We start from the raw sequence: 25,561 nt of genomic DNA, 5'->3' as shown, positions 1-25,561 counted from the left end.
CCTGAGTGGGAGTTACAAGACCATGGCTAGAAAGGTCACACAAAAGTAATCAATCAGTAATGAATTGCACCGCATACCCTTAATCCTCATACTCAACTAAAGAGTATTTTCTCAGGAAAAAGGGTCTGGGATTTTCTCTTTTATCCATGGCAATTATTATTTTTGCAATTAAAAACTTAAGTGTAAATGTCTAGAAAATTATTGGTATATGTTATATACATGTGTTTAAGGAGGACTACATTATTATTTAACATTCTTTGAGCACAAACAACATTCTCAGTGTACTGTGATTGAAAATTCAGTTATAAAATAGCCTTCTGAAAACTTCTTGAGATGATCGTGGTTATCTTAAGAGTCTTCATGTGTATATGGCAGGAGTCAGAGCAGGCCAAATCCAGCTCTCTGTTTTCATATGGCTGGAAAGTTAAGAGTTTTTTTTTTTTTAATGATTGGAAAAAAAAAAAGAATAATATTTTATAAAAAAAATCTTTTTTTATAGCACATGAAAATAAAATTTCAGTGTCCATAAATAAAATGTTATTGGAACATAGCCACACTCATTATTTTACATATTGTTTATGCCTGTTTTTATATTACAACAACAGAGTTGAGTAGTTGTGAAAGAGACCATATGTGGTACTCTATTTGCTTCACAGTGGTGCTTGGCACACTACAAATTCTTTCTTCTTCTTCTTTTTTTTTTTTTTAATTCCCTTGTACTTTAGGTGAAAGTTTATGGAGAAAATTAGTTTCCTATTCGATAGTGTACATGAAGTGTTCCATGATATTGGTTAAATTCCCCACAATGTGTCAGCAGTCTGCCTGTTTCTACCCTGGGTTTCCCGTTTCCTTTTGTCCACATTTTCTACCCCTTCCTGCCTTCCCATCTTTGCTTTTGGGCAAATGTCCTTTTGATCTTGTATAATTGATTATTCTAAGGAACATATTCCTCTCGGGTGTTATTGTTGATTTTATCTGTCTGTCTATTGTTTGGCTGAAAGGTGGTCTCCCGGAATGGCTTCAGTTCCAGGTCTGAAGGGTGTCTTAGGGCCATAGTCTTGGGCCTTCCTCCAGTCTCTGTCAGACTAGTTAGTCTGGTATTTTTTGCAAATTTGATTTTTTGTTCTACGTTTTTCTCCCGCTCTGTCCGGGACCCTCTGTTATGATCCCAGCAGAGCAGTTAGTAGTGGTAGCTGGACACCATCTAGTTCTCCTGGTCTCAGGGTCTTGTAGGCTGTGGTTCACGTGCTCCATTAGTCCTTTGGACTAATTGCTCCCTTGAGTCTTTGGTTTTCTTCACTTTCCTTGCTCCAGATAGGAGGAGACCAATAGTTGTATCTTAGATGGCTGCTTCCAATCTTTTAAGACCCCAGATGCTACTCAGTAAAGTAGAATGCAGAACACCGTCTTTACAAACTGTGTTGTTGGCACCCTACAAATTGCAGGGATGCAATTATAATTTGACTGTGCCATGCATATTGTTGTACTGCAGTACTTTATTTTTTATTACCAGTGTATACCATCACATCAAAAAAGAAAAAGCAAAATGGACTCTGGATGAAGTGCTTTAAAGGCACAGTGGAATATAGATTATTTTGTTAATGAATCTGATGGCAAAGCTTTGTGTTTATTATATAGTAATGCTAGAGAAGTACAGAAGAATATACCTTATGCTGACATTGCCAGACTAAGCAATGTATCTCATCACGGTAGAATTTCTTTACAAAAATAAAAAAAAACTGAAAATGAGGCTGTAATCAAAGTAAGTTTCTGAGGGGCTCACTTGTTAGCAAAGCAAGGAAAGAAGTTTACTGATGGTAAGTTAATTAAATTGTGTTTGCTTGCAGCAGCTGAAGAAATGTGTCCAGAGAAAATAAACTTGTTTAGACTACTAGCCTTTCGGCAAGAACAGTTGCTCAAAGAATTGAGGACATTGGGAGCAACATCATAATCAATTAAAAAACAAGAAAATGATTTCAAGTGGTTTTCCTTGGCTCTTGATGTGTTGATGGATGTCACTGATACTGTTCAGTGGTTGTTTATTCAGGCAGTCAATGCTGAGTTTGAAGTGACTGAAAAATTAGTCCCTGTGAATAATTTTTTGTGGAAATAATCTGTGCAGATCAAATACAGACAAGAATATTTTCAAAGATGTTGTAGTTGAGACAACACTAATCCAGTACCACCTGAAGTGGAAACTGAATTAACAACTGGATGGTGTTAAAAATGTCTAGAACAGAAAAAGACTTTGTTGGGCAAATACAAAGTTTGTGAAAATGTAATATATTTATTTAAAGCCTATGGTTATTTATCATATTTTTCATCAGCAGGTACTTTTTGGAAAATACTTGAACCTATCATGTTATTGGAAACCCTGGTGGCGTAGTGGTTAGGTGCTACGGCTGCTAACCAAAGGGGCGGCAGTTCGAATCCGCCAGGCGCTCCTTGGAAACTCTATGGGGCAGTTCTACTCTGTCCTATAGGGTCGCTATGAGTCGGAATCGACTCGATGGCACTGGCTTTGGTTTGGTTTTGGTATCATGTTATTGCCACCACGCATCTGTCAGTTTGTTGTAATGTGCTGGCTTTCATGTTGATGTGATACTGGAAGCTTTGCCACTGGTATTTCAAATACCATCAGAGTCACCGTTGTTGGACAGGTTTCAACAGAGCTTCCAGACTAAGACAGACTAGGAATAAGGACCTGGCAGTCTATCTGTGTAAAAATTGGGCAGTGAAAACCTTATGAATAGCAGGAGAACACTGTCTGATACAGTGCCGGAATATGAGCCCCTCAGGTTGGAAGGCACCCAAAAGACGACTGGGGAAAAGCTGATTCCTCAGAGTAGAGTTGACCTTCATGATGTGGATGGAGTCAAGCTTTTGGGACCTTCATTTGCTGATGTGGCACGACTCAAAATGAGAAGAAACAGCTGCAAACATCCATTAATAATCGGAACCTGGAATGTACAAAGTATGAATCTAGAAAAATTGGAAATCATAAAAAAATGAAATGGAACGCATAAAGATCGATTTCCTAGTAGGCTTTAGTGAGCTGAAATGGACTGGTATTGGCCATTTCGAATCAGACAATCATATGACCTGCTACAGTAGGAATGACAAATTGAAGAGAAATTGCATTGCATTTATCATCAGAAAGAACATTTCAAGAACTATCCTGAAGTACAACACTGTCGGTGATAGGATAATATCCATATACCTACAAGGAAGACCAGTTAATACAACTGTTATTCAAGTTTACATGCCAACCATTAATACCAAAGATAAATGAAAGATTTTTACCAACTTTTGCAGTCTGAAATTGATCACACATGCAATCAAGAGGCATTGATAATTGGAATGTGAAAATTGGTAATTGGAATGTGAAAATTGGAAACGAAGAAAGATCTGTATTTGGAAAATATGGTCTTGGTGATAGAAAGGATGTGGGGATTGCATGATAGAATTTCACAAGACCAAAGACTTACCCTTTGGAAATACCTTTCTCAACAACATGAACAACAACTATACATATAGACCTCACTAGATGGCATACATAGGAATCAAACCAACTATTTCTGTGGAAAGAGATGATGGAGAAGCTCAATATCATCAGTCACAATAAGGCCTGGGGCCAGCTGTGAAACAGACCATCAGTTGCTCCTATGGAAGTTCAGCTTGAAGCTGAAGAAAATTAAAACAAGTCCATGAGAGCCAAAGTGCAAGCTTGAGTATATCTCACCTGAATATAGAGACCTTCTCAAGAATAGATTTGATCCATTGAACACTAATGACCAAAGACCAGGCAAGTTGTGGGATGACATCAAGGACATCATACGTGAGGAAAGCAAAAGGTCATTAAAAAGACAGGAAAGAAAGAAAAGACCAAAATGGATGTCAGAGGAGAGTCTGAAACTTGATCTTGAATGTAGAGTAGGTAAAGCGAATGGAAGAAATGATGAAATAAAAGAGCCTCCTACAACCAAATAGCTGTTTTAGCTCTATGTCACTGGTCTCTTTGTATAAATGCCCCTTGGAATAATTCTAGTATTTTTAGTAGGCGAAACCTTGAATTATGTTTTGTTATTACTTTTTGACATTTTTTGTTTCCATGTTCATAAAAATGTCTTTGATTTTAAGCCTTTGGGTTAAAATATGTTTCAATTAATTTTTATAACTATAGTCCAGGGTTTCTCGACCTTGACGCTATGGACATCTTGGGATGGATAATTCTTTGTTATCTTTGGGGGTCTGTCCTGTGCTTTATAGAATGTTTAGCAGCATCACTTGCCTCTACCCACTAGATGCCAGCAACACCTGCCTCCAGTTGAGACAACAAAAAATGTCTTCGGATGTCCCCTTGGGACAAAATTACCTCGAGTTGAGAACCACGGCTATAGTCCCTTCCCAGAGTACCTACTGTGCACTCTCTGGCTGTTCAGTTAATATTTGATGATGGTGAATTGCTTTATCAAATAGGCTCATATGCCCTTTTTTCTTCTTACTAGATTCTTAATTTTTTTTTTTTTTGGCCAGTGAGAAGTATAGTGAGCAGTGGTTCTCAAAGCCAGCATGAGAACCACCTGGGAGGACTTGTTAAAACACAGACTTCTGGACCCTATTCCCAGAGTTTCTAATTCAATAGATCTGGTGGAGCCTGAGAATATGCATTTCTAAAAAATACACAGTTGACTCTGATGGTGCTGATCCAGGGGGCCATGGTCTGAGAACCATTGTATTGCATGGGATGTACTTATACTAAAAAATTATTTGTTATTTATCTGAAATTTAAATTTAACTGGGCATCTTTTATCTTTATTTGCTAAATCTGATAACCCTACTTTGAGGAGTCATTCCTCTCCCCCTCCCGCGCCCCCCCCCCAATTTCTAGCACTTGGCAACTACTGATTTGTTTTCTGCCCCTAAAATTTTACCTTTTTGTGACTGTCATATGAATGGACTCATACAGCATGTAGCCTTTTGAGTCTGGCTTTCTTCACTCAGCATAATGCATTTGAGATCCATCCATGTTGTTGCATGTATCTCTAGCTCTTTGCTTTTTATTTCTTAAGAGTGTTCCTTTGCGTGGATGTACCGCAGTTTGTTTAACCATCCACTTGTTGACAGACATTTGAATTGTTTCTAGTTTTTGATGATTATGAAAAGTAATGCTGTGAATATTCATATACAAGTATTTGTGTGAACATATATTTTAATTTCCCTTGGGAAGATACATAGGATCAAAATTGTTCCATCAATTGTTAACTTTTTGAGGTATTGCCAAATGGTTTAACAAAGTGGGTATACCATTTTGTCTTCCCAGTAGCAATGTTTGAGGGTTCCACTTTCTTCACATTCTCTTCCACACTTGGTGTTGTCTTTTTAATTATAGACATTCTGGTGGGTGCGTAGTGGTATCTCATTAATTCTCATTTCCTTAGTGGCTAATGATGTTGAGCATCTTTTCATGTTTTTTCTAAACATTCATGTGTCTTCTTTGGTGAAATTCCGGTCAAACCTTTTGTGAAATTGCTAATGGAGATTTTCCTTTTTTTTTTATTGTATTTTAGGTGAAGGTTTACAGAGCAAGTTAGTTTCTCATTAAACAATTAATAAACATGTTTTGTGACATTGGTTGCCGTGACATGTCAACACTCTCCCCTTCTTGACCTTGGGTTCCCCATTACCAGCTTTCCTGTTCCCTCCTGCCTTCTCGTCCTTGCCCCTGAGCTGGTGTGCCCATTTAGTCACATTTAGTTTTATGGGCCTATCTAATCTTTGGCTAAGGGGTGAACCTCAGGAGTGACTTTAGTACTGAGTTAAAAGGATGTCCAGGGGCCATACTCTTGGGTTTTTTCTAGTCTCTGTCAGAACAGTAATTCTGGTATTTTTTCGAGAGTTAGAATTTTATTTTACATTTTTCTCTAGCTCTGCCCTGGACCCTCTGTTGTGATCCTTGTAAGACCAGTTGGTGGTGGTAGCTGGGCACTATTTAATTGTGCTGGACTCAGTCTGGTAGATGGTGTGGTGGTAGTGGTCCATTAGTCCTTCGGACTAATCTTTTTCTTGTGTCTTTGGTTTTCTTTGTTCTCCCTTGTTCTAGGTGGAGTGGGACCAGTGCGGTATCTTAGATGACTGCTCACAAGCTTCTAAGACCCCAAATGCTATTCATCCAAGTAGGATGTAGAATATTTTCTTTATAAACTACGTTATGCCAGTTGAGCTAGATGTTTCCCAAGACCATGGTCTCCACAGCCCTCAGCCCAGTAATTCAGTACCTCAGGGAGTTTGGATGCGCCTGTGGAGCTTCCATGACCTTGCCTTGGACAAGTTGTGCTGGCTTCCCTAGTATTGTGTGCTGTCAACCCTTCACAAAAGTTAGCACTTAACTATTGTTTAATGTTTTTTCATCCCACCTCTCCCTTCCCTCGTAACCATCAAAGATTGTTTCTTTTTGTGGGTAAACCTTTTCTTGAGTTTTTATAGTAGTGGTCTCATACAATATTTGTCTTTTTGTGATTGACTTATTTCACTCAGCATAATGTCCTCCAGATTCATCCATGTTGTGAGTTGTTTTGCAGATTCATCATTGTTTTCTATCAGCGTAATATACCACTGTGTGTACGTACTATGGTTTGTTTATCCGTTCATCTGTTCATGGGCACCTAGGTTGTTTTCATTTTTTACTATTTTGAACAATGATGAAATGAACATGGGTGTGCATATGTCTATTCATGTGATGGCTCTTATTTCTCTAGGATATATTCCCAAGAGTGGGATTGCTGGATCGTTTTGGTGTTTCTATTTCTAGCTTTTTAAGGAAGTATCATATCGTTTTCCAAAATAGTTGTACCATTTTGCATTCCCACCAGCAGTACATAAGAATTTCAGTCTCCCTGCAGCCTCTCCAACAGTTGTTATTTTCTGGTTCATGCCAATAATGTAGGGGTGAGATGGTATCTCATTGTAGTTTGGATTTCCATTTCTCTAATGGCTGGTGATTGGGAGCATTTCCTCATATATCTTTTAGCTGCTTGAATGTCTTCTTTGATGAAGTGTCTGTTCATATCATTTGCTGATTTTTTATTTGGGAGTATTTCTTTTTGTTGTAGAGGTGTTAGATTTTCCTGTAGATTTTAGAGATTAGAACTCTGTCTGTTAGATTTTCCTGTAGATTTTAGAGATTAGAACTCTGTCGTATTTATCATAGCCAAAAATTGTTTCCCAGTCTGTAGATTTTCTTTTTCCTCTTTTGGTGAAGTCTTTTAAAAAGCATAAGAGTTTAGTTTTTAGAAGATTCCAGTTAGCTAGTTTATCTTCTGGTATTTGTGGGTTGTTAATTATGGTTTTTGCCATGTATTAGGGCCTCTAGAGTTGACCCTGTTTTTTCTTCCATGATCTTTATAGTTTTTGGTTTTATGTTTAGGTCTTTGATCCATTTGAATTAGCTTTTGTGTATGGTGTGAGGTCTGGGTCCTGTTTCTTTTTTTTTTTTTTTACAGATGGACATCAGCTTTGCCAGCACCATTTGTTAAAAAGATTGTCTTTTTCCCCATTTAATGGACTTTGGGCTTTTGTCAAAGATCAGGTGACTGTAGGTGAATGGATTTACATCTGGGATCTCAATTCTGTTCCATTGGTCAGTGTGTCTGTCGTTGTACCGGTACCAGGCTGTTTTGACTACCGTAGCTGTATAATAGGTTCTCAGGTCAATTAGTGTGAGTCTTCCTACTTTCTTCTTTTTCTTCTTCAGTGTTACGTTACTTACCCAGGGCCTCTCCCCTTTCCATACAAAGTTAATGATTAGTTTTTCCATCTCTTTAGAGAATGCTGTTGGTGTTTGGATCAGGCTTGCATTGTATTTCTAGATTGCCTTGGGTCGAATTGACATTTTCACAATGTTAAGCCTACCTGTCCATGAGCTTGACGTTTTTCCATTTATGTAGGTCTCTTTTGGTTTCTTGCAGTAGTATTTTGTAATTTTCTTTGTATAGGTCTTTTACGTCCTGGTTAGATTTAGTCCCAAGTACTTTATTTTTTTAGAGGCTATTACAAATGGTATTGTTTTCCTGTTAATCGTTCTCTTTATTGGTGTATAGGAATCCTACTAATTTTTGTATCTTGTATCCTGCCACTTTGCTGAATCATTCTGTTAGTTCCAGTAGTTTTCTCGTGGAGTCTTTTGGGTTCTGTGTATATAGTATCATATCATCTGCAAATAGGGACAGTTTTACTTCTTCCTTACCAATTTAGATGCCCTTTATTTCTTTTTCTTGCCTTATTGCTCTAGCTAGGACCTCAAGCACAATGTTAAATAGGAGAGGTGACAGAGGGCATCCTTGTCTTGTTCCTGTTCTCAAGGGGGATGTTTTCAGCCTCTCTCCATTAAGAATGATGTTGGCTGTTGGTTTTGTATCAAACTCAAAAAACCCATTGCCGTTGAGTTGATTCTGACTCATAGTGACCCTATAGGGTGGAGTAGAACTGCCACATAGAATTTTCAGGGAGCGCCTGGTGGATTTGAACTGCCAACCTTCTGGTTAGCAGCTATAGCACTTAACCACTACACCACCAGGGTTTCCTGGTTTTGTATACCCTTTATTATGTTGAGGAATTTCCCTCCTGTACTTGTTTTATTGAGAGTTTTTATCAGGACTGGTTGCTGGACTTTGTTGAATGCGTTTTCTGCATTAATTAAGATGATCATGTGATTCTTTTATTTTATTTATGTGTTGGATTACGTTGATTGGTTTTCTAATGTTTATGAATCCCACTTGGTCATAGTTTATTATTTTTTTGATATGATGCTGAATTCTGTTGGCTAGAATTTTTCATCTGTACTCATGAGAGATATTGGTCTGTAATTTTCTTTTTGTGTGGTGTCTTTGCCTGGTTATAGTATCATGGTTATGCTGGCTTCACAGAATGAATTTGGAAGTATTGCTTCCTTTTTTGTGTTCTGAAATAGTTTGAATAGTACTGGTGTAAGCTGTTCTTTGAATGTTTGGTAGAATTCTCCATTGAAGCCATTTGGTCAGGGTGTTTTCTTGTAGGGAGACTTTTTAAAATTACCTTTTCAGTCTCTTCTCTTGGTATGGATCTGTTCAGATTTTCAACTTCAGTTTATGTTAGTTTGGGTGGGTAGTGTGTTTCTAGAAATCTGTCTATTTCCTCTAGGTTTTCAAATTTGTTGGGGTATAGTTTTTCATAATACTCTGTTATAATCCTTTTTATTTCAGTTGAGTCTGTTGTAATGTCCCCATTTCATTTCTTATTTGGGTTATTTGTCTTCTTTTGTTTTTCTTTTGCGAGTTTGGCCAATGTTCTGTCAATTTTGTTGATCCTTTCAGAGAACCAATTTTTGGTTTTGTTGATTCTTTCTATTGTTTTTCTGTTCTCTATTTCATTTATTTCTGCTCTGCTCTATACTATCTCCTTTCTTCTCGTGGCTGTGGACTTCTTTTTCTGTTCTCTTTCCATTTGTTTGAGTTGTGTAGCTAATATTTTGATTTTTGTCCCTTTCTTTTTTTGATGTATACGTTTATTACTATAAATTGACCTCTGAGCACTGCCTTTGCTGTGTCCCAAAAGTTTTGGTACAGTGTGTTTTCATTCTTGTTTGATTCTAGGAATTTTTTCATTCCGTCTTTTATTTCTTCTATTACTCAGTCATTTTTAAGAAGGGTGTTATTCATTTTCCATGTATTTGATTTTTTTCTTGCTCTTCCTGTTATTAATTTCTACTTAGATGGTGTTGTGATCAAAGAAGATACTTTGTATTATCTCAATGTTTTGGATTTTGTTGAGGATTGCTTTGTAGCCTACGATGTGGTCCGTTTTGGAGAATGTTCCATGTGCATTAGAAAAGAATGTGTACTTTTGTGTTGTTGGGTGGAGTGTTCTATATATGTCTGTAAGGTCCAGTTGGTTGATTGTGGCCTTTAGGTCTTCTGTAACTTTGTTGAGTTTCTTTCTAGATGTTCTATTCTTTACTGAGAGTGGTGTGTTGAAGTCTCCTACTTGTGGAACTGTCTGTTTCTCTTTTCAGTGCTGTTAGAGTTTGTTTTACGTATTTTGGAGCCCTGTCATTGGGTGCGTATATATTTATTATGGTTATGCTTTCATGGTGCATTGTTACTTTAATCATTATGTAATGTCCTCCTTTGTCTTTAAGGGTGGATTTTGTTTTAAAGTCTATTTTATCTGAGATTAGTATTGCCACTGCTGATCTTTTTTTGGTAGCTGTTTGTTTGATGTATTTTTCTCCATCCTTTGATTTTTAATAAATTTATGTCTTTATTTCTGAGGTGTGTCTCTTGTAGGCAGCATATTGATGGGTCCTGTTTTTTTGTACGTTTCGTCTCTCTCTGTCTCTTTATGTGTGCATTTAAGCATTTTATGTTCAATGTGAGTATTGATAGGTGTGAGTTTATTGTTGTCATATTGTAGTGCTTTTTTTGTGGTGCTGATGTTTTCTTTCTTCCTCTTAAGCTCTTCCATGCTGAATTCCTTTTGTGTGTGAATTTTTTTTCTGTTTCTTTCATTTTTGGTTTACTGAGACCTTGTTTTTCATCTTTATTTTAATGAGTAGGTTCGTTAACTTTCTTTGTGGTTATCTTGACATTTACCCCTATCTTTTTTAGTTGGAACCAGTCTTTTATTACTTGATAACACCTTGAATTCTTCTTCATTTGAAAGTTCTATACCTATACTGTTTATTTCCTCTTTTATTGTTCTGACATTTTTGTCATTTACAGATTGACTTCTGTGGTTCCCTGTTGTAAATTTTTTTCTTTTTGTTTTATCCTTGAGAGTTAATTATCTTCATTGATATCTGGGTGATACTGCCTTAAGTCTTAGATTCAGGTTGTTGTCTGATGTTGTTGGCTCTCTAACCGAAGGACTCCCTCTAATAATTCTTGTAAGTTTGGTTTGGTTTTTACATATTCCCTTAATTTCCTTTTATCTGAAAATGACCTAATTTCACCATCATATTTAGAATGAGAGTTTTGCTGGATATATTATTTTTGGTTCACAATTTTATTCTTTCATGATTTTATATATGTCATTCTATTGCCTTCTTGCTTGCGTAGTTTCTGCTGGGTGATCAGTTTAGTCTTATTGTTTCCCCTTTGTATGTGACTTGTTTTTCTCAAGATGTTCTGGATTCTTTGTCTTTGGCTTTAGCCAGTGTGACTATGATATGTCTTGGCATTTTTCTTTTGTGGTCTTTACTATATTGGGTCTGTTGAGCTTCTTGAATGGCTGGCTTTTTGTTTTTCTTGATATTAGGGAAGTTTTCTGTAAGCAAATCTTCAGTGATCCTCTCTTTGTTTTCCATTTTCTCCTCCTGTTCTGGAACTCTGATCACACACAGATTTTCCTTTTGATTATATCCCACATTGTTCTGAGGGTTTCCTCATTTTTCTTCATTCTTTTCTCTGATTTTTCCTTAAACAAAGTGGTATCCAAGGATTTTCTTCAGTTTTGCTGATCCTATCTTCCATTGTTTCAAATTTACTCCTAAAACCTTCTATTGCAGTGCCCGTTTCTGAAATATTGTTTACCTTTTGGATTTCTAATTGCGGTTTTTGTCTGATTTCTGGTTGTTCATTTATTTTGATATTTTTTTCCTGCATTGTTTTCCTGAAATCTTCCATTGCTTTGTCTGTGTTTTCCTTGCTTTTTTTTCTATATTTCCCATAATTTGGTCTATTTTTTTCCTCATTTTTGTCTGCATTTTCCTTCACCTGTTAGAAAACCCTGAATATTAGAGTTTTTAATTCTCTATCTGGTTGAGATCATCTGGCATTTTATTTTGGTCGCTTTCTGGAGCCATCCTATTCTGTGTCTTTTATATGTTTTGATATTGTCTGCTGTCTCCGGGACATTCAGGACTTAATTTCTTCACTTATTGATTTTAGGTTTGATTGTTGCATTCTGCTTTTTTGTTTTATTTGGTTTTGTCTGGATATGCAGGCTGGTCGTGTTTTGTTGCTTCCTTGCCTGTGAGCTCGATGCTTCTCACCACCTTGTCCAGGTGGGTAGGTCCGATCACTCAGCTGTGGTGTATCAGGGCAGATCCAGTGGTGGTGCAGTGTTGGGGTTGGGGAGTTTGCAGTACGAAGTACCTCTGATAAGGTGAGGCCAGGGGGCAGTGCATGGTGGGGTCCACACGTGCTGAGGGAGCCTATCAGTGACAGTGACGCTGAGCTGGAGAGGCTGTGTGCAGTGACTTTCCAGTTGTGGCGCAGCAAGGCCCCTAGAGAAGGACTGGGGGCGGAGCACAGGGCTGGGTGGGCAGAAGGAAGGAAAGGAAAGATAAAGAAGAAACAGAAAAGAAATGAAAGGAAAAAAAGAACAAAGTAAACAAACCAAAAAATCACAGCCTGTCAAGAAGGGAAGGGGATGGCACATGGGTAGATGGGCGGGAGAAAGGGAAGGAAGAGAGAGAGGGAGAATCAACAAAAAAAAGTAAAAAAGACAATATAAAAAAACAAACACAAAAAACAACCCCCGCAAAACAAACAATAAAATAGTGCTCAACTGGCCGGCTGGTGGGGGTGGGGCTGACTCAGGTGGCAGTGAGCTCTTGATTCTCTAGTAGAACAACCATGGCCCATTGGCAAGTGGTGGAGGCCTCATAAAGGGGAGAATGGTAGGGGGTGGGAAAGCATGTATACCTGGCTACTGGGTCACTATCAATTGGAATCAACTTGACGGCAGTGAGTTTGCTTTTTGTGTTTTTTTGTTCCTGTTGGGAGCTCCTTGAAGTTGCCTTCTCATCCTCCCTGTCCACTGTCTGAGGTCCAAGATGGTGAATCTGGGTGGCATGAGCTGGTATCCCTCTGGCCGAGTGCACACGACCAGTTGGGAAGCATTGGAGGGCTTGTCCAGGGAAGAATGGTGGGGGTGGGGAGTGGGAAAGCATGGATCCCTGGTTACTGGGTGCTTGGACTCATGTTGGGAGCTCTGTGAAGTTGCCATCCTGTACTCCCTGTCTGCATTTCCTTGGTGGCTCTAGTCTAAGGTGGTGAATCCATGCTGCATCAGCTGGTAGGGGACCTCCATTTCATAGCTGTCCTTGTTCTCTGTCAGTTTCTTATTCTGTTCGGTGGTTGATCAAGTTCTTTATACCTTCATTTGGTGATTAGCATTCCAGGATTGATGTTTGTATCTGTTCTACTTAGTTTTTTGGGTCTTTGCTATAGAGAGATGGCATGGTGCTTCCGTCTATAGCCCCATGTTGGGCCTGCCTCTGGGATTTTTATTTTCTTGTTATTGTTATTTATACGTATTATAAATGCAAGTCTCTCAGATATGTGTTTTGCAAATATTTTTTATGCCTGTGAATTGTCTTCATTAACTTTAAAGTAGTGTCTTTTGCAAATTAGAAGTTTTTCATTTTGATGAATTTCAGCTAGTCCGTTTTTTCTTCTAGGGATCACGCTTTTGAGACAGATCTAAGAAACCTTTGCCTAACCTAAGGTCACAAAGATTCTCTTGTATGTTTTTTTCTGAAAGTTTTATAGCTTTAGGTTTTATATTTAGGTCTATGATCCACTTTGAATAAACATATAAGTTGTGAGGTATGGCACTAGATTAATTTTCTCTTTTTTGTTTGCCTATGGATGTCCAGTTGTTCCAGCACTATTTGTTGAAAATTTTACTCTTTATCCATTGAATTGCCTTTGCACCTTTGTTAGAAATCAATTGACCATATACTTATGAATCTATTTCTGTATGCTCAATCCTGTTCCATTGATCTTTTTGTCAGTCTGACTAATACCACACAGTCTTGATTATTAGCTTTAAAATAAGTTTTTAAATTAGATAATGTGAGTCCTCAACTTTATTCTTCTTTTTAAAAATTATTTTGGCTATTTCTAGTTCCTTTGCCTTTCCATACAAATTTTAGAATCAGCTTGTAAATTTCTACAAAAATGATTGGGATTGTGTTGATTCTGTAGATCCATTTGGGGAGAATTAACATCGTAACAATATTGAGTTTTCCAATCCATACACATGTTATATTTCTCTATTTAAGTAGTCTTTTTTTTCTTTTGTCAGAGATCTGTAGTTTTTAGTATACCAATCCCATGTATATTTTGTTGGATTTATGTTTAAGTATTTTATGTTTTTGAGTGCTGTTGTATACGGTACCTTTTAAAATTTTTTTAGTTTTAAGTAAATGAGTTTATATGAAGAGTTAAACAAGGAACCATCATATAGTAATAAGCTCAATAAAGGGTTTCTGTTATTTTTCCAATCTAATTTTTTTTTTTAATGTGGATGTTGAGGAGGAGTCGCAGATTTAGAGGGAGAGCAGAAGACCTCACTGAAAAGGTGACACTTGAGCAGAAAGCTAATGAAAAAGAGGGAATGACCTGTGTGGCTGTCTGAAGGTATATGGCTTACCAAGAGACTGGTGAGTGCAAGGCTTAGGGTGTTCATGGAATGGCAAGTAGACTGCTATATGGGGAACTGACTGTAGGAAGGCAAGGGCTTGGGAGCCTATAGCAATAATCCAGGCAAAAGATGATGGAGTCTTGATATGGTAGAAGTGGTGGAGGTGGTGAGAAGTAGTCAGCCAATAGATATATCTGAGAGTTCAGGCTACAAAATTATTGCTGTGCACTGACAGAAAGAGGAGTTAAACGTAAAACATAAGGCCAAGTGATTTGGCCTGACCAGCTGAAAGAACTGAATTCCTATTTCTTGAGATGGGAAGACACAAAGAGGTACATGTTTGGCAGGTATATCAATCAGGATGGGCTGGTTAACAAATAATACCCAAGCATCACCGGCTTAACCCACAAAAATTTCTTTCTCACTCATGGTACACGCCCATTGCCAGTTGGCAGGGAGCTCTGCTCAGAGCATTACATTTGCGATTGGGGACCCAGGGTGACTAAGGCTTCATCTTTTTTTTTCCTTTTTAATAATATCACATTGGGCTTTCAGTGAAGGTTTACAGAGCAGTTTAGGTTCTTGTTCAACAATTTCTACACAAGTTTTTCAGTGACATTGGTTACAGTCTTCACAATGCCTGAACGTTCTCATTACTTTCATTCTGGTTGTTCTGTTTCCATTAATCTAGTTTCCCTGCCCCCTTACATTCCCATCTTTGATTTTATTTTTAATGTGCAGGATTATTAGTTTCCTTTGTGGTTACCTTAATATTTACCTCTGTTTTTCTAAGTTTAAACCAATCTTTTATTTCTTTGTATCACCTTGACTTCCTCTCCATATGAAAGATCTATGACTACATTTTTTAGTCCCTCTTTTTTCTTTAAATGTTGTCATCTTTTACATATTGACATCTCTGTTTCCCTGTTTTTAGTGTTTTAGCTTCGATTTATTTTTGTGACTTCCCTATCTGGATTGATACCTCGTGGTTCTGTCCTGTGTTCTAGTCTTGGGCTGTTATCTGATGTTACCGATTTTCTAACCTGAGGACTCCCTTTAGCATTTCTTGTAATTTTGGTTTGGTTTTTGCAAATTCCCTAAACTTCTGTTTATCTGGAAATGTCCTAATTTCACCTTCATATTTGAGAGATAGTTTAGCTGGATATATGATTCTTGGTTGGCAATTTTTTTCCTTAAATGCTTTATATATGTCATCCCATTGCCTTCTTGTCTGCATGGTTTCTGCTGAGTAGTCTGACCTTATTCTTATGATATTGTCAGACAATATGATATTGTCTGCTGTCTTTGGGACATTCAGTAGTTATTTTCTTCATTTCTTGATGGTAGGTTTGTTTCGTCCTGCTTTTTAGTTTTATTTGGTTAGTTCTGGGCAGGTGGGCTGCGCATTCTTTGTTGTTTGCTCGTCTGTAGTAGCAATACTTTTCACATCATTGTCCAGTGGGCGGGGCCAGTCAGTCAGCTGTGGTGCTGCAGGACAGGTCTAGCTGAAAGGGAGCGGCTTTGATGTGTTGTTTATGGCATGTACTAGGGCCGACAGGGCAGGCCAGGAATCAGTGCTGGGCAGGTTCTGGTAGGCTGTGCCGGTGCTGTTTGGAGGTGTGATGTTCAGCACATGATGGAGGTAGGCAGAAAAGGGGGGAGGTTGTGATGTATGGAGCTAGTATGGGTATGGGAAAGAGGAGAGAGAAACAAGAGCCAAAAAGAAATAGAAGAAAAAGATGGCATAGGGAGCTTGCCATTGGAGTGGAGAGATGAGAACCTGAGAAATGGAGAGAAGCAAAAAGGAAAAAAGGGAAAAAGAAATAAGTACATAAAAATTTGGAAAAGAAAAAAGAAGAAGAAAAGCCCCCAGGGGTCCCACCAGTGCAGCCGCAAAGACCAGGGAAGTCTCCCCGGTTGCGCAGCATAGCCTGACTAGAGGGGGTATAGATGTCACACAGAACCATGTATCCAGGAGACAGGAGAAGAATGTTAGTGTAGACAGACAAGAACTGAGAAATGAGGAAAGACAGAAAGGGAAAGAGAGAAGGAAAAAAGAAAAAAAAAGAAATTCCCGCAGGGATCCCACCTACGTGACTGCGCAGATTGGGGAAGTGGCTCCTAGGCTGTGCAGTACAGCCTTACTAGAAGGAGCTCACAAGTGCGAAAAGAGAAAGAAGACAAACACACAAAGCAAAAGAAAACAAAACAAGCAAAAAAAGCAAAAAAAAAAAAAAAAAGCCCCAGGGATCCCACCAGTGTGGTGTCACAGGTTGGGGGAGTGCGTCCCCAGTCAAGTGGGGCTTCACAGCCTTTCAATAAGAAGCAAAGGTGGCAACTAGTGCCAGTTGTTCCAGAGAAAGGAGGGAGAGGTGGAGGGATGCACGGAAGAAACCAAAAGAGACAGAAAGAAGCAACAGCAGCTCAGGGACCTGGCCAGTGTGGACGGGGTGAATCCAAGCTGCCTGGGGTGGAAGTAGTTGCCTCCTGGCCAAGAGACTGTGGCTGGCTGGAAGCAGAGGAGGCTGAAGGGGGAGAGGAAGAAGGGTGGGAGTTAGGAAAGTGTATATCGCTTGTTACTGGTGCTCTGTCTCCTGCTGGGAACTTCGTGAAGCTGTTTTCCTGTACTCCCAGCCCACTGATCTGCGTTGTGGGTGGGGCGAATCCAAGCAGCATGGACCATGCACTTTCCGGCCAGCCAAGACACCACAGCCTGCCAGAAAGCTTGGAGTTAGAGCAGCGGGGAGAGGATTGGGGGCGGGAAAGCATTTATCGCTAGTTACTGGGTGATCTATCTCCTGCTGGGAGCTCCATGAAGCTGCTTTCCCATCCTTCCTGTCTGAAGATCTCCAACAGGAGTCCAATATGGCGAATCCGTGCTGGGTTATTTGATAAGGAACCTCCGCACATATCTGTCCTTGCTTTCAGCCCTCTGTCAGTTTCTTATTCAGTTTCTTATTCGGTGTTTGGCTGAGTTCTTTATCTCTTCATTTGATGTTTTGGGTTCCAGGAATGACGTTTGTCTCTGTTTTACTTAGTTTTTTGGGTCTTTAATGTGGAGGGACGGCATAGTGCTTCTGTCTATTGTGCCATGTTGGCTGGAAGTGCCTGGAAGATTTCTTGGCTCTTTATTTTGGGAGTTTGCTGAAGCCATCATGATCTGCCCCTTTATGTGATTTGATATTGGCTGTTGTCTCCGAGCCGCCAATAAGTTATTATATTTATTTATTGTTTGTTTTCTGTGTCCTAGATTCTTGTTTCGATATGCCCATATAGGCTGTTCATGTGAGCTAGTTTGATTATTGGCACCTTTGAAGCTCTAACGTTCTGTCACCAGGTGGTTAGATCTGTTACTAGGTATGTGAGCCCAGGAGTCTGCTTTTCTTGTATGGATTTGGCTCAGGGGTCCAGGTAGTTGGTAACCACGTGTGTGGTGCAGGCTTTCACCTACGATCCTAGATGGGCAGGGGTGATCAGAGTAGCCGCAGCTATCTGGCTAGTAGAGGGTCACGCACTGAGTAAGGCAGAGGGCTAATGGCTGCCACTGAATGTCTGGGAGGAAAGCATGTTCCTGTTCCCTAGAGTGCGTGGGTGGTTGGGTTTTGCAGCTGGACTATGGGCACCAAATTTTGTTAGGTGTAAGGACTGGGAACCCCCCCCAAAAAAACCCAAACCTGTTGCCATTGAGTTGATTCCGACTCATAGCCACCCTATAGGACAGAGTAGAACTGCCCCATTGTATTTCCAAGGAGCGCCTGGTGGATTTGAACTGCCGACCTTTTGGTTAGCAGCTGTAGCTCTTCATCACTACTAAGCAACCAGAGTTTCCAAGGACTGGGAGGCACCACTTATTCTTGGACCCCTGTCCTGGGTGGCTAGGTGGCATGGGTGGAGCCACTAGTCCTCAGGCCTCTGATGTGGGTAGATGAGGACCCTGCCTAATGGGCAGAGAGGTGTCAAATGTCATGAATCTGCCACTCTACCATATAGCTGATACAGTTGAAATTAGGCTTCGGGTATATACCCTGTTGTTCTGTGCTGATGAGGGCTTGCATTGTTGAAATGGGCTCACACAGGTCTATGCAAGGGTAAAAGGCATTCAGAGTCCGTGGAGCCCTTATGTCTATGCCTAGGCAAAGGAGCTGTGCCTGCCCTGAGTTCCTGGCTTAGGGGTGCTGGCAGATTATTTTCTTCCTGTTTGTTAATTTGCTTCCTGTCCAAGACCAGAAGAATGGCTCAGGGCTCATGACAGGTCCAACTTCCAACCCAGGGGGTACAGCAATCACTGAAGCCAGCCAGGGACCCAGTGCAGAGCAGGGATTGGGCGGGTAAATGGGAGAGAGGTTCTTCCCAAAGGGGATGTTTTTCGATCTGTGCAGTAGGTTAAATGCATGTACTTATCTTTTGCTGATTGATCATTGCTTTTCACTGGTTCTGGAGGCTTGAGTAGACTCTCCGCCGCTGGGTCTCTCCCGATGTGGAAAATGCATCCCAAGCACCACTACTTGCCTCACTGAGCACGCCAGCTGATCCGACTTGCAGAGTGCCGGTTCCCCCCCAGTCAGGTCTGGCAACTCCTCACTGCTTCTGGACTGTCTCTCCCACCCCATCACTCAGTCCAATTTCTCAAGTTTGCTTTTGATGTTCAGGGCTCCTAGATTGTCATATATAATTGATTCACTTGTTTTTTCTAGTCTTTGCTGTAAGAGAGACCACAGAAAGCATCTGACTACTCTGCCATCCTGGCCCTGCCCTGTGTATGTGGTACCTTTTAAATTTCAATTTCCAGTTGTTCATTATAAGCATATAGAAATATAGTTCATTTTTGTATGTTGACTTTGTATTCTGCAACCTTGCTAAACTGACTGATTAAATCCATTAGCTTTTTTGAAGATTATTTAGGATTTTGTACGTAAACAGTTAATGTCATCACAGAATATGGTTTTATTTCTTCCTTTTGAATCTGTCTTTTATTTCTGTTTCTTGGAATATTGAATTGGCTAGAACCTCCAGAACAATTTTAAATAATGGTGAGAGTGGGCATCCTTGCCTTGTTCGTGATCTTAGGGAAAAATATTTAGTCATTTACCATTAAGTATTGTGTTAGTTGAATTGACTCGACGGCAGCGGGTTTGGTTTTTGTTTTTTTATTATGTTAGTTATGGGTTTTTTGTAGATGTCCTTTATCAGGTTAAGTAAGTTCCTTTCTATTTCTAGTTTGTTGAGAGTTTCTTCTTTTTTAAATCATGAATGGATGTTGAATTTTGTCAAATTTTTTTTGCAGCCAGAGATGATCATATGATTTTTCTTTAGTCTCTTAGTATGGTGAATTGCACTGATTGATTTTTGAATGTTGAACCAGTCATTCGCAGAATAAACCTCACTTGGTCAGAGAATACTTATTTTTAATGAAAAATTTCAAGCATCCACAAAATTTGAACAATACAAGGAACCCCCTTATACCCATCACCTAGGAAAATCCTTACTCTTAACTTTCATGACGTTCTTATCAATTGAATTTGATAATGGGTTTTAGCGATACTAAAAAAAAAAAATTTTTTTTTTCTAAGAGTTGGTTCAGGCCTTCCTGCCTGTTCTACTCTGTTAAGGTCCTTAACTAGTGAGTTGGAACTTCCCAGTAGATCTCCATGCCAGTTGCCATTTCTAAGCCGCCCTTAGTGCCTCCTCTTCCCTTGACATTGTCCAGGATTCTCAACACTGATTGTGTAGCTAATTTTAATAGTCCTTCCCATGCCTCATTCAGTTTGGTTCCCCACCTGTTCATTCCCATTTGTCTCCAACTTGTATCTAAGGGTCTAAAGAAATTAACCATCTTTTTGCCAAAAGATTGGGAATTTCTACTGTAATGGCAATAATATGTGGAAGCTTTTTGTTAAATATTATACTTCGAGTTGTGGGTTCTTGAAGCTGTTTATTTTCATTGCCAGAGCTTAATGAGTCAATCCCCAGACAAGTCATTTTGGCAGAGGTGTGTCCTCGTTTTTATAATCTGCTTATTATTTTAGTACATTATTTAAGTTTTCACCATCATTAAAACAATTTTTTTTTTTATCAGTGGTGGTTCTATTTATTGGAGGTTTTCTGTAATTTTGCCTTTGTGCAGTGTCATAGATTGAATTGTGTCTCCCAAAAATATCTGTCGACTTGGCCAGGTCTTGATTCCCTTGTATGATTGTATGATTATCTACCATTTTATCTTGTGATGTGATTGCCCCATGTGTTGTAAATCCTATCACTATGCTGTAATAAGATGGATTAGTGGCAGTTATATTGATGAGGTTTATAAGATTAGGTAGTGTCTTAAGCCAATCTCTTTTGATATGTAAAAGAGAGAAGTGAGGAGAGAGACATGGGAACCTCATACCACCAAGAAAGCAGCACTGGGACCAGAGCATGTCCTTTGGACCTGAAATTCCTGCACTGAGATAATCCCAGACCAAGGGAGGACTGATAGCAAGGACCTTCCTCCAGAGACAACAGAGAGAGAAAGCCTTCCCCTGGAGCTGACGCCCTGAATTTGGACTGTTAGCCAACTTTACTGTGAGGAAATAAATTTCTCTTTTTTTTTAAAGCCATTCACGTGTGGTATTTCTGTTACAGCAGCACTAGATGTCTAATACATGCAGTATTTTTTACAGTGATGGTGGAAAGTAAATGCCGCTTTGGAACTTGATCAGCTTGCATCAATCCCAGAGTGATTTTGTTATGACTAGTTGAGACCCAGATGCAAAAAATACATTTTGATACATACTACCCAGAGCAAAAAAAAAAAAAAATTTTTTTTTTTTTTACCCAGAGCAAATGTTCCTATTTGAAAGGGAGCTTTGTCCAATTAGACATTAGATTAACACAGGATTTAAAAATAGGATCAGTGTATTCTTTCTAAATAGCAAAAGCTCATTGTATTCTTACATGTATGAATCATTGAATTGGAACTAGAACATTTTTTTTGTGTGTGTGTCTCCAGATCGGATATTTATGGGAGCTCTGTTTTTTAGTTATTGTTTTTATGTTTCTAAATTTTATTTTATCGTTAAGAATCTACACAGCGTAACGTATACCAATCCAGCAGTTTCTACATGTATGACTTAGGAACACTGATTACATTCTTGTAATAACACTCCTTTTCTGAGTTGTTCCTCCCTTATTAACATAAACACACTGCCCCTCAAGGTTCCAATCTAATCTTTCAAGTTGCTGTTGTCAATTTGATCCCATGTAGGTAATTCTTAAAAGAGCATCATGTTCAAGGCAAACTTTTTACTAGTTAAGCTAAACTATTTGGTTTTAAGACTTCAGGGGACATTTTTGGTTTAAGGGTTCAATGCCCATGGAAGCAGCAGTCAGGAAATCAAATGATATATTGCAATAGGCAAATCTGCTGCAAAAGACCTCCTTAAAGTTTTGAAAAGCAGAGATGTCACTTTGAGGACTCAGGTGTGCCTGACCCAAGCCATGATGTTTTCAGTTGTGTGCATTGGAAAGCTGGACAATGAATAAGAAAGACCAAAGAATTTATGCCTTTCAATTATGGTATTGGCCAAGAATTTTGAATATACCATGGACTGCCAGAAGAACGAACAAGTCTGTCTTGGAAGAAGTACAGCATGCATGCTCCTTGGAAGTGAGGATGGTGAGACTTTGTCTTATGTACTTTGGACATGTTATCAGAAGGGACCAGTCCCTGGAGAAGGATATCATGTTGGTAAGGCAGAGAGTCAGTGAAAAAGAGGAAGGCTCTCTTTGAGATGGATTGACACAGTGGCTGCAACAATGGACTCAAATGTAGCAATGATTGTGCTGATGGTGCAGGACTGGGCAATGTTTCATAGGGTTGCTGTGAGTCAGAACCAACCCAATGGCACCTAACAACAACAAAAAAGGTTTGAAGATTATCTCAGGAAAATAGTTTTAGGGGTTCACCCACCTTCTATGGCTTCAGAAAGTCTAGAGTCCATGAAAATTTGAAATTTTGTTCTGTATTCCCCCCTTTTGATTAGGATTCTTCTGTGGAATCTCTGATCAAAATGTTCAGCAGTGGTAGCCGGGCACCATTCAGTTATTTTCGTCTCTTAACAGAGGAAGTTGTTCATGGAGGCAATTAGCCACACATTTCCACACATTTCATATCCTCCTCCTATTCCTGACTCTCCTTCTTCCTCCAGGTGAATAGAGACCAATTGTTGTGCCTTGGATGGCTGCTTGCAAACTTTTAAGACCCACAGGCACTACGCAATGAACTAGGAGGTAGGACAGATGCACTAAACACATTATCAGGCCAATTAAGTGGGATGTCCCATGAAACCATGACCCTGAACCACCAAACCAAGGAATCAAATCCCATGAGGTGTTTGGTTGTACATAAGCAGCCTCAGCAGCTACTCTTTTTTTTTGTTTGTTTTTGTCATTGAAAATATATCTGTCTTAGTCATCTAGTGCTGCTATAAGAGAAATACCACAAGCGGATAGCTTTAACAAAGAGAAGCTTATTTCTTCACAGTAGAGTAGGCTAAAATTCCAAATTCAGGGTGTCAGCTCCAAGGGAAGGCTTTCTCTCTCTGTCGGCTTTGGACGAAGGTCTTTCTCATCAACCTTCCCCTGGACTAGGAGCTTCTCTGCACAGGAACCACACGTCTAAAGCACATGCTGTACTCCCAGTGCTTCTTTCTTGGTGGTATGAAGTCCCCAACTCTCTGTTTGCTTCCCTTTCCTTTTATCTCTTGTAAGATAAAAGGTGGTGCAGGCCACACCCCAGGGAAACTCCCTTTACATTGGATCAGGGATGAGACCTGAGCAAGGGTGTTACAATCCCACCCTAATCATCTTTAACATAAAATTACAATCACAAAATAGAGGACAAGCACACAATACTGGGAATCATGGCCCAGCCAAATTGATACACACATTTTTGGGGGGATATAATTTAGTCCATGTCAATACCTATCACAACTTTTGTCAGTTCAACTTTTTACAGCTGTACAACTTACTGACAGCAATTACAATAATCAGCTGTGCCACCCTACCTTTAATCAATGTGGTTTTAGTTATTTTTAATCTAAACGTTAATTTTTACTGATTTATTCTCCAGAGATTTGAAATTGGTTTTGGCTTTTCAATGAAGTACAGGATTTAAAATTTCCAGTCTCTACAGTGTTTTTGTCTGATTTTGACTTTTTGTAAGATTTTGAGCAATTTAACTTCAGTTTGCTTAGTTTTTATTACAAAAAATTGGCTAATTGGCATATACAGAAACAAAAAACCTGTTGCCATCGAGTTGATTCCGACTCATAGCTACCCTGTAGGACAGAGTAGAACTGCCTCACAGGGTTTCTAAGGCTGGTGGATTTGATCTGCTGATCTTTTGGTTAGCAGCCGAGTTGTGTAGTGCTTCTTTATGAAGTTTGATACAAAATCCCCTTAATCCAAGAGTCATTTGAATTGTGGTGGTGATATGTGGGCAATTCTTAATGTGAACTGTAGGTGATTTTTTTCCATATCTGAACTTTTTTATCCCATGTCTGAGTTTTACATTCATTTTGGCCATACAAGGCCTCGTAAGCTTTATCCATTTTACTATTTCTGTGAGTGAAAACCCTGGTGGCGTAGTGGTTAAGTGCTACAGCTGCTAACCAAAGGGTTGGCAGTTTGAATCCTCCAGGCGCTCCTTGGAAACTCTAGGGGGGCAGTTCTACCCTGTTCTATAGGGTCGCTATGAGTCAGAATCGACTTGATGGCACTAGGTTTGGTTTTTTTTTTGGTGAGTGAAAAGGAGTCCTTGGGTTACACAAATGGTTAATACTTGGCTGCTAGCCAAAAGGTTGGTGGTTCAGGTCCATCAGAGGTGCCTTGGAAGAAAGGCCTGACAATCTACTTCTGAAAAATCAGCCATTGAAAACCCTATGGAGCGTAGTTGTACTCTGACATACATGGGATAGCAGTGAGTCTGAATCAACTTGAGGCAACTGATATAGGGGAAAAACAGTGTTTATTTGTTAACAATACCCTCTGATCAGCTAAGACTTTGTTGATGGTTGTGGCTAGAAAAGCTTTATTTACATAGTGTAGTATGTTTTTTCCTAAGTTTTCTGTCCTGTAGATATCCATGTGAATTCTTGTATGTGAATTTTTCAATTTAATATGCTCCAAAGGTAGGGTTTTTTTTTCTTTCTAAATTCTCCATTTGTCTTGGTATAACTCCAGCCTTAGAGGCTCCTGAATTGACCACTTCCCCAAGGGTTAAAAAAAAAAAAAGGGTATAGCTGCCTTTAATATGCTTTCGGGACAGAGCTAAGTTGAAAAGCTGAGTTGACAGGTAACTGTTTTATTTATTTATTGTACTGCAGGTTTTTCCAAATGAGTTGATCTGCAAAACATTTAAATTTCAAATTTATAAAAACATTTTGTAATTTTTTCTCTAATCATAACTATTAAAAAAGTGGGTGGATATTTTGCAGTTTGTTGATTAGAGAAGAGGATAGCAAAGCAGCTCTGCAACCTTCAATCCTAAAGCTTTAAAAAATGAGTTTAATTTTAATAAGTGTGACACCTGCAGTTGATTTAGCTGCAAATGAAACCAGTTAAACCTCCACTTGATCAAAGGTGGTTGGTGCTGGGTGCTGGAGTAGAAGCTGAACCTCCCTAAGTATATAGTTGTATCTGTGCTAATTACAGTAAGGCTATTTTACCATCTAGAAACTAGTTCACATAATTTTTCTCCAAGTGACAAAACTTAGGTACTGTCCAGTGACAACTAATATATTTTCCAAAACCCATAACTCTTTTGCCTAGGAAGCTATTTTGGATGAATATTTGTTTCTGCCAAGGTAGCCATGTATAATTAAGAGACTGAACTCTCCTTTTATATTTACAAGTACATTCCTGTATGGATTCCCCTCCCCCTCAAAAAAAAAAAAAAAGAAAACAAAAAAACCTATCGTACCCTACTCATATGTAAGGCTGCCATTTCTATTGCGTCTTCCCAGAATTTACCTCTAGTTAATAAGATCTGCTTAAGGTCAGACAAATGCAATTGAATTTTGATTAAACTGTAAAGGAAGAATAGCAGCCAGATAATGTGAAAGCACTTTGTGTAACCGACAGTAATTTATACAAATCTCAGTGACAGATACTC

General features: G+C 39.1%; 1 protein-coding gene across 3 annotated transcripts in view; it reads left to right on the top strand.

Annotated features, from left to right (window-relative positions):
- Nucleotides 1-25,561, top strand: part of ATP7A (ATPase copper transporting alpha) — a 210,446-nt gene that overhangs the window by 59,800 nt on the left and 125,085 nt on the right. The window lies entirely within an intron of this gene.

The sequence above is a fragment of the Elephas maximus genome, chromosome X (genome assembly GCF_024166365.1).
Source record: "Elephas maximus indicus isolate mEleMax1 chromosome X, mEleMax1 primary haplotype, whole genome shotgun sequence".
Classification (NCBI taxonomy): domain Eukaryota; kingdom Metazoa; phylum Chordata; class Mammalia; order Proboscidea; family Elephantidae; genus Elephas; species Elephas maximus.
This window is presented reverse-complemented; position numbering and strand designations above follow the sequence as displayed.